The following is an 8,865-nucleotide window of genomic DNA, read 5'->3' on the forward strand; positions in this document are numbered from 1 at the left end:
TTTCCATTTCCTCAATTTCCTTGATGTTCATGGTGAATGATGATAACACAGTTGCGCAGAGTTCTTCTGGAAGGTGACTGTATGATAGTGGTGAAGTTTGGCTTTGGTGGATAGCGATTTCTTATTCTATGTGTTCCAGCTTTACATAATTTTTCTGCTCGTGTTTTGTGAGCTACTTTTTCGTTGCCAGTGTTGCTGATCATTTCACCCAAGTACTTGAAGTACTTAACTTGTTTGATTTCATCATACATTGTTGCAAGTGGTTTCTTTTTTGATCTTTTTGAGTCCATGAACTGTGTTTAATCGTAAGAAATATGGAGTCCGGTTACGATGGCAACCTCGTGAAGTTTATACATGGCATGTTTGGCTCCCTGGGGAGTCCGCGTAATTACTGTTAGATCATCAGCAAAAGCAAGGCATTTTATGTCGATTCGTTCGTCCTCTGTTCCCATATTTATTCCAGGTATTTCTTTCTCTAACCTCTTGATAATCTTGGCCAGTACCAGGTTAAAGAAGAGTGGGAACAACCCATCACCCTGTCTCAATCCTGTGCTAATTTGATAAGGTTCAGGAACTTCGTCCATGAATTTTATTTTTGAGATTTTTATTTTTTAAGTTTTGTACAGCTTTACTGAGTTCATGCCCTGTGATCTATAATGACATCATCGCACCTACTGCATTCATATTTACAAGTCTTTTATATGTTTGGTGAATTTTTGTTGTAATTTCTCTGCAAGATTTGAAAACTGCCCACTCACATAGTTTCCTAGGTGATATGGGTCATACATTACTTCTTCCTCTCCCTTAGCAACACGATAAACGTTAGTTTTTGTCTCTCTGTTTCGTTTTTAACTTCATCCAGACTGATTTGTTTTTATTGTCTGCATTGTATATTACTTTGTCATTAAACGACTTTTTCTGCAGCAATCAGACCCTACATAAATCTTTTGCGCCAGTGGCAGAAATTTAAGAACTGAGGCTCATTATGATTCTTTTATCATGGAACTGGGGTATTTAAGGATTTGGAAGGACTTTCTATTGCCTGCTGTTATTCATTTGATTTTATGTGTTTTTGCTACTCCTGTGGCTATTTTTGGAAATTTCTGTTCAATGTTCCCTGCAAATTAGGATCAGAACTTAGAGAGTTTCTCATTTACCTCGTTTTCTCTGTACAATTCCTCACAATTTTGATTTGCTAGTTCTTTTGAAAAATCCAGTATTTTGATTTTTGATAAAAGTCTTTTCCAGGCCTACAGTTCAGGAATTGTTTCTGCAGCTGACTTTACTGTCATTATTTGGCAGAAATGGTGAGAGAATCCTATTACGCTTCCTGAGGGCACATCTGATTGTATTACTGTTTCTGAAGAGCGGTCGTCATGTAATGAGGTCTACTAGTCAAACATTCACCGAACTACTCATATACCTGATTTGGTACCCCGTATGGTCTTATCTTGCTTGAATGAATACGGCAAACTTTATCCCGAAACACTTTACTGTCTTAACTTGATAAATGCATTTTTTTCTACTGTCTATCCTCTCTGGCCCTGCAGCGACACAGAAAAACCAAAAATATGAACCACATTAAGAGTGGTGAACACAGAACTTTTCGCTGTTTTTGTGCTGCACTGTTGTGGCAACAGCAATTGCGCTCCATGGCTACAGGAGGGTCGATAACGCTAGAGGGTCAGCAGATAGACGGTGTAAATATCACATGGCAACACGTTTGCGCTTATTGACTGCTGCTATACTGGGTCGCGAAAAAACTGTCTGTTCTGTATCACTGCTATATCTGGAAACACGACAGTCACACAGACGTTACGTCACCATTGTCCGCATGACACGTAAATCAGTAAATATAAAAATACATCAGTATCCATAGGACCACAACTGTCTCTTTAAAGCCTTCACTATACGTCGACCTGTATGGGATAGTGTGGTGTAGAGGATAGTATGCCTAGAAACCCCGCGATGTTTTGTTTGCGACGTCAGTATATTGACTGATTTTAGAATCACATGAAGGAATTATAGAGTATAAATATCTACGGAGTAAGCATTCGGATGAACAGAACGAGAATTGTGTGAGCAACATCTGCTGTAGCTCAAGTTATGTGACAATGGGACGGCGCGTTTTTCGCTAATATACCGCTTAGTGTACGTTGAGTGTCGTTACTTCGGTGCTACAGATAGGTCACCGCGAAACTTTGTATATGCGTTTTACAAACATCTTAACAATTTGACGCCACAAAATGAAGTTGGCTTAAAGATGTGAAGAGAAATGGTACTGTGCTTTTTCGCCAGAGTATGAAAGATCAGATTCCACTTTATTTACGTTTTTTTCGGTAACAGCATAAGAAATGACAGCACCAATATTATTTTACGTTTTCTGTTGCACTTATTCGTTTTGTCGAGTCCGTGTTCTAATTAATTAAGTTACAATGACACTGTATACGTCACCGAAGTGTCACAAAGAAACAACGCATTTGGGACTATTAAATAGTTGCAGTTTGCACCACCTTCTTTTACATTATTATTTTCAGTTTTTGTTTATTGACCCATCTGCTCTTTATAGACGAGTAAAATATCTAAAACAATTTTTCGCTACCCCAGCAGAAAAGTAAAACCATACACTACGCAAAAAAAAAAAAAAAAAAAAAAAAAAAAAAAAAAAAAAAAAAAAAAAACAATGCTCGAATTTTGAAGCAATAAAAGAAGTGACAGCCAATAATATTTTTTATGTTGCACTGATTCATACTTCCGAAACTGTTCTAACTAAGTACCTTACAATGACACAGAATGGCAAATTTTTCATGCAGAAATACTTAGATACACACACGGGTTTGAGAACCTGTCTAAAATGGAGGAAATTCGTCAGACTATCATTTATAAATTTTATCTCTATTTGAAATAGCACCAGTATGTATACAGTGATTGTCGGTTTACTCAAACGCACTTCTAAATTTATCCAGCTCTTGTCTCGTAAACACATGGCCATAAAATCATAGAAATTATCTCTACAATACAAGACTTTATAATACCGTGTCTCGTAATATTTCCACGTATGAAGTGCCTGATATCAATATGACAATTGCGATCATACACTTGTTGCACACATCTATGAAAAATAATCGACCTTTCACATACTTCTCTCTACATCCGTAGGAACGACAATGTTGCACAATAGCTGTTAACAAAACTCAAACGACCAGAAACGTGCATGAAACAAGGCGAATTCGTGTAATATTCAAGTTCCGCTACTACCGCAAATTGTGGACAAGAAGCATCCTCCCAAAATAAGTTGACTAGGCTAGTATTATGTTGAAAACACGCGAGCAGAGTATGCTCACTCCACAGAAATACATATTCTATGGAAGGGATGCACACTACAGACCGCCATTTTCTACAGTTTTGATATTGTTAGATATGAAGGTGTCTTTGTGTAGCATTTGTAAATGCTTGGCGTTCCATATATTTAAGTTCTGTTTAATATGGTAAAGCTGTATGGAATATACCTAGTTAATTCTTCAGGTATAGAATTTTATGGTGAGTAAAATGCTATATATTTTTAAAGCTATTTATATAGCATTGGACAGTAAAATCGGTCGTTTACCAGCTTGTACCGTGAAACAAAAGACGGTATTTTATCATGAAATATGTGATATTTGCAAAGGAAGTGAGTTTCTTTAATGACTTACTAATTTTACCCATCCTGAAAATGGAAATAGGTCTTAGTTTCCAATATCTTCTATTCCAGAACGTATTTAACTTGTAATTGTTTTTTTTTTATAATGCTTCTGCTTAATTTTATTTTGCTTACTGAGTACTGATGTGTAGCAGAGCAATAATATAATATATACACTATTGAAAATAGTACTGGCAAGATTTTCTCTATTGCAACTATTTTAAACTGCAATCGAATATTTGCTCCTAGGTACATGACCATCTTGTACCTTGAAACATGTTTTCGTTTTGGAAAAAAATCGTAATATTGAGGTGAAATTTCTTAATTTCAAAAAGACTACATTACGAGGCGAAGTTTGTAAAGTGTATCGAAGTACATAAATCTCCCCAACTTGGGTGAAATCCGCTGGTGTCTCGCGAGCAAACGGAGATTGGGGCGGAGAGCACATGATGCGCCAAGATCTTTCCACCCATTAACACATATTCCCTTCTTCGTTTTCTCCGAGAAGAAGAGTCAAAATTTCCTCTTGGGCTGCTGAGAATAGTTTGGTGATACGCCCGATCCCTCTTGCAATTCTGAATCTCTTGCTATCGTAATAAAGACTGAAGTAAGCTCTAGGTATGAAGCATGCTCTATCTGATTAGAAGTATCCGGACACCCCGCTGTAATGCCAAATTGATCACTAGATGTCACGAGAGGTGCCACCAGAATAAAAGGAGATGTGGAGTATTACGTAGTCAACAGAGAAGCGGTAACAGCAGAAGGGTCGATCAGGGGCTCAGAGACTACGCATCTCACCTGAGTGACAGACGCGTCAGACACATTTCTACCCTTCTAAAGTTATCCAGGTCGACTGTTTGTGATTTGACTGTGAAGTGGAAATGCGAAGCAGCAACCGCAGCTAAACCAACTCCATGCATACATAATGTACCGACGGTCAAGGACAGACGGGCCTTACGGAAGGCGACTGTAAAAAATCACTTGAAATCAGCGGAAAGAGACACGTGAGTTCCGAAAGTGCTGTCAGTAGTCCAGTTCGCACACTACATGCAGACAATGTCGGATAGTTCCAAGAGGCTTTCCGCGGATGATGCCTCTGTATATACAGTCTGAGTCACGTAAGATGTATGTAATGATCCCGACAGGAGGGAAAAGAAGTATGGAAGTATACGATACTGAGGAAAAATTACGATTTTTTAGTAAATTAAACTCAAATTACTTAAATTTCGTATGGGTGCAATTATGAAGCGATGTTTTTCAATGTCATTAATATATAATATTTCGATCCAAAAGAGATTGTAAAAGCATGGTACATTTATTTTAACTGTTTTAACACGAATATTTCATTAGGAACTTTTATGTTTTGTTCACATAGATTGTGTAAACATATGTGACTACGAAATTGCTCGTTATAAAATTTGGCCAGGAGAACCTGATTATTCACTACACTTAGTATGAAAAACAAATAAGTTGAATGATACTTTTGCACTGTATACTCACGCAATTTACAGATTTGCACTTTTTAGCCCCAATATTATGCAAGGTCATATTCAACACTTTGTAATCCAGCTATTTAACTTGGTTGACACTTGTAGTTTTTTGTAAAATGCATCATTTATGTTTTTAATCTAAACACCTGAGCACCAGAATCATTCGTAACTATTTCATGTAAATAACTCATGTAATAACACTTTAATTGACTCTAAAAAAAGAGATAATCTGTTGATACCTTGGGAAGGTTATAAATACGAACACGGATAAATTCTAGTGTCCGATACCACCCGTCAGCTTTGATCAATAACGTCATACGTAAGGCAAAGATGCTGCAATGGACTATGTATAGATGGAACGGATCATAGTTGTAAACAAACGAATGTAGAATGCCATAAAATAATACATTTAACGCGACTATTATTTACGAACGAATTTCAGTTAAACGAGTGGAAGATGACTAAAGTAACTAAGAAAACGAGAGCAATTACGAGTGCATATACTATATTTTCCGCATGTACTGCAAAAACGGTGTAAATAATGAACCGTCGAATAGTTGGAATGGGTAACTAGAGGCAACCTATGTAGGACGTCGTTTGTAGTTGCGGATTCCAATACTGCTGTTTGTTGCGCAAAAATCGTATAACATATCAGAAACGTGCTTAAAATTTATCTTGTTAGTGAACTACAGAATACGACTAGACTTTCAAAAAATGAAAATCCTTACGCACATTACTGCACACGCAAAGAAATAAAACGGAAAAATGACCTAACCTTGCAACCCATAACTATACTACACGAAAGTCACACCAACTACAGTAGCTCCAAGTAACACTCAGTAAAATCGATACACCAGGAGTGACAGTAAAAATAAGAGAAGTGTAGCAGAAACATCGGTAAGGAAAACATAAAAGTGGCTACGTAAAAAGAAACTTAGCGCATATGAACTTCCAAAGGAGTCAAATATCGAGGCTGACAAGAACGAAACAAGGACATAACAGAAAATAATAATGTTAGAAGGTGAAACTGTAACGAAAGAAGCAAAATCCAGAATACCAAATGAAAAAAAAAAAAAAAAAACGCAAACTGTCTGGAACGAATGAGGTACCACCCAAATCAGTTGTTCCCTACCACCCGCCCTCAATCAGACGCAAACTTTTAAAATAAAAAATAAAAAATGAAACCTCGAGTCAATCACATAAACTCTCTGGCAAAGGAACAGCAATACCCTCGGCCCACCATTGTAACCAGAAAATATTAAAAAGACAGCAAAATCTCTCTCCAGAGAAACCAAAAATGTAGAACTCGCACAATACAGTAACATAAAAAAACGCAACGCAAAACAAGAAAAAAGTATCAGACCCACAAGCACCGAACTAACAAAACGAGGCTTGTACATTTTGTTGACAACTTTCATAAATGCAAGAAATAAACAATAACCTTTCGGAATACACTTCCTCCAGCAGTATTCATCTAAATGGCTCATCTAAATGGTCAACAGTTTGAACAGGCACATGTGCAATCGCTGTTAGGAAGAACGACGAACAGATATAAGTACAGTGGACGATATGGTAGAGCACCCACAGGCGATTCGACAACACACATCGGCTGGTGTCAATGGGACTTCGTCACAGACTGTATCTTTGAGCACTCTCCAAGGAAAGAAATCAAGAGGAGTCAAACTGGGTGGCCTCGCAGATCATTTGACAGCAGAATTTCGTCCAGTCCAAAGTCCAGATAAAATTCTCATTCAGTACTTTTGTTCCAACACTGGACTAATGAACTTGACAACCGTCGTGTTGCAGCCATATACACTGTCAAATATCCAGTGGTGCCTCTTCTAGAAGACCCAGCAGGATGTTCGTCAGAAAGTGTGCGTACGGATGTCCATTTGACTGCCTGAGATGAAGAAAGATCCCAAAATGTAGTTTCCTATGATACCGCACCATACGTTTATGTTTCACGGCCGTTGATATTGCACCTGACAAAGCCAGTGTGGGTTTCCCGCTGCTCAGTAGTGTATGTTATGCAAATTTACATTAGCGTGGTCAGTGAATTTTGTTTCAGCGATAAGAGCACTCGTTGGAAAAACGTAGGGTGGTCTCTCAGCTGATGAAGAGCAAACCGACAAAACTGGTGATCGAGTGCCTGATGGAGTGACAGATGACAGGGATGGAAATTCTGTCGATGTAGGAGGCCTGATTCCATATTTCTTGGTAATAGGTCTCGTACAACTGTGCGGATTCATTACCGTCGTAGGAAGAACAGTTTCTTCGTGTTCTCTGTCAGTTGCAGTCTTCTTTCTTGTCCTGATTTTGACGTTCAAGCGCTCTCTCCGCACTAGCGTCTTAATAATTCTAGCAGCTGCCCGGCACGTCGGACATTGGCGATCAGGATAGATAGCTCTGCCTATACCTCTGTACAGCTTTTACGGCATTACTCTTACATTCACCACATGAAAGTTGTATATCCAATTTGTCCTCATTAGTGTACATGTCTGCATGCAAGCAATGTTGAAGCAGAAATGACCGGCTTTCAGTGCAGACAAGTAAACAGGCAAATGTGTTGACGTACACAGCGTAACAAGAGAGCACAGCTGTGCCGATTCCTGCCACCGTCCTCTCAAATTCAAGATTTCTCGAATTTTTTTAGGGTACGTTTCAGCGGCACTACATCACTATAACTGCCTTCTCAAGAACTACCGAATGCAGTTATAAAAGTATACAGATCCATTTTAAAAAACGTACTTAGATATCTCCGTTGATACCAGCTCTAAAAACATCAACAAAACAAGAAAATACTTGCCTCTGGACGCTCTAACCATTGCCGAAAACCGCGTTTCTATACGTGTATCCGTTCACGAAGTGAAAGGGGTGTTAGTCTTACGTGATTCAGCCTGTAAAGAAGTCTCAACGCTGGAAAATTGTAGCGAAATGCAAGAAGACCTCCAGAGGCTCGACGCTCCGTATAGGGAGTGGCAAATGATCTTCAACATAAATAAATCTAACGTACTGCGTATATGTAGACAGAAAGACACTTTGTTGTATGAGTACACCATTGCAGATCAATCGCTAGAAGCAGTTACTTCCATTAAATATCTAGGAGTATGGGTACGGAGCGACTAAATTTGAACGACTACGTAAAACTAATAGCAGGTAAGGCAGACGAAAGACTGAGATTCATTGGCAGAATCCTCAGGAAATGTATTCCGCCAACAAAGGAATTAGCTCAGAAAACACTCGTTCCACAAATACTTGAATATTACTTGCCGTATGAGATCCGCACCAGCTACGATTAAAAGAGGAAGTAAAGAAGATCCAAAGAAGAGCAGCGCGTTTCGTTACAGGTTCATTTAATAAACACGTAAGCGTCACGGACGTGCTCAGCCAATTCCAATGGTAGAAGCTGCAAGAAGTATTCCGCATCATGTTCTGCTTTACTGCTGAAGTTTAGAGAGCGTACGTTATTATAATAGTCAACAAATATATTCTTTCCTCCTATGTGTCTCCTGCGAAAAGACTATGAGGGAAAATTTAGAGAGAATCGAGAATTAGCAGCTGTCGTTTTGCCCGCGAACAATCTCGCGACTGGAACAGAAAAAGGGCGAAGCGTCAGTGGTACACAAAGGACCCTTCGTACGGGGGCATGCTGAGTATACTTGTAAATTTGATGTAGATTGCTCGTAGGGAGTACAA

The sequence above is a fragment of the Schistocerca gregaria genome, chromosome 1 (assembly GCF_023897955.1).
Source record: "Schistocerca gregaria isolate iqSchGreg1 chromosome 1, iqSchGreg1.2, whole genome shotgun sequence".
Taxonomy (NCBI): Eukaryota; Metazoa; Arthropoda; class Insecta; order Orthoptera; family Acrididae; genus Schistocerca; species Schistocerca gregaria.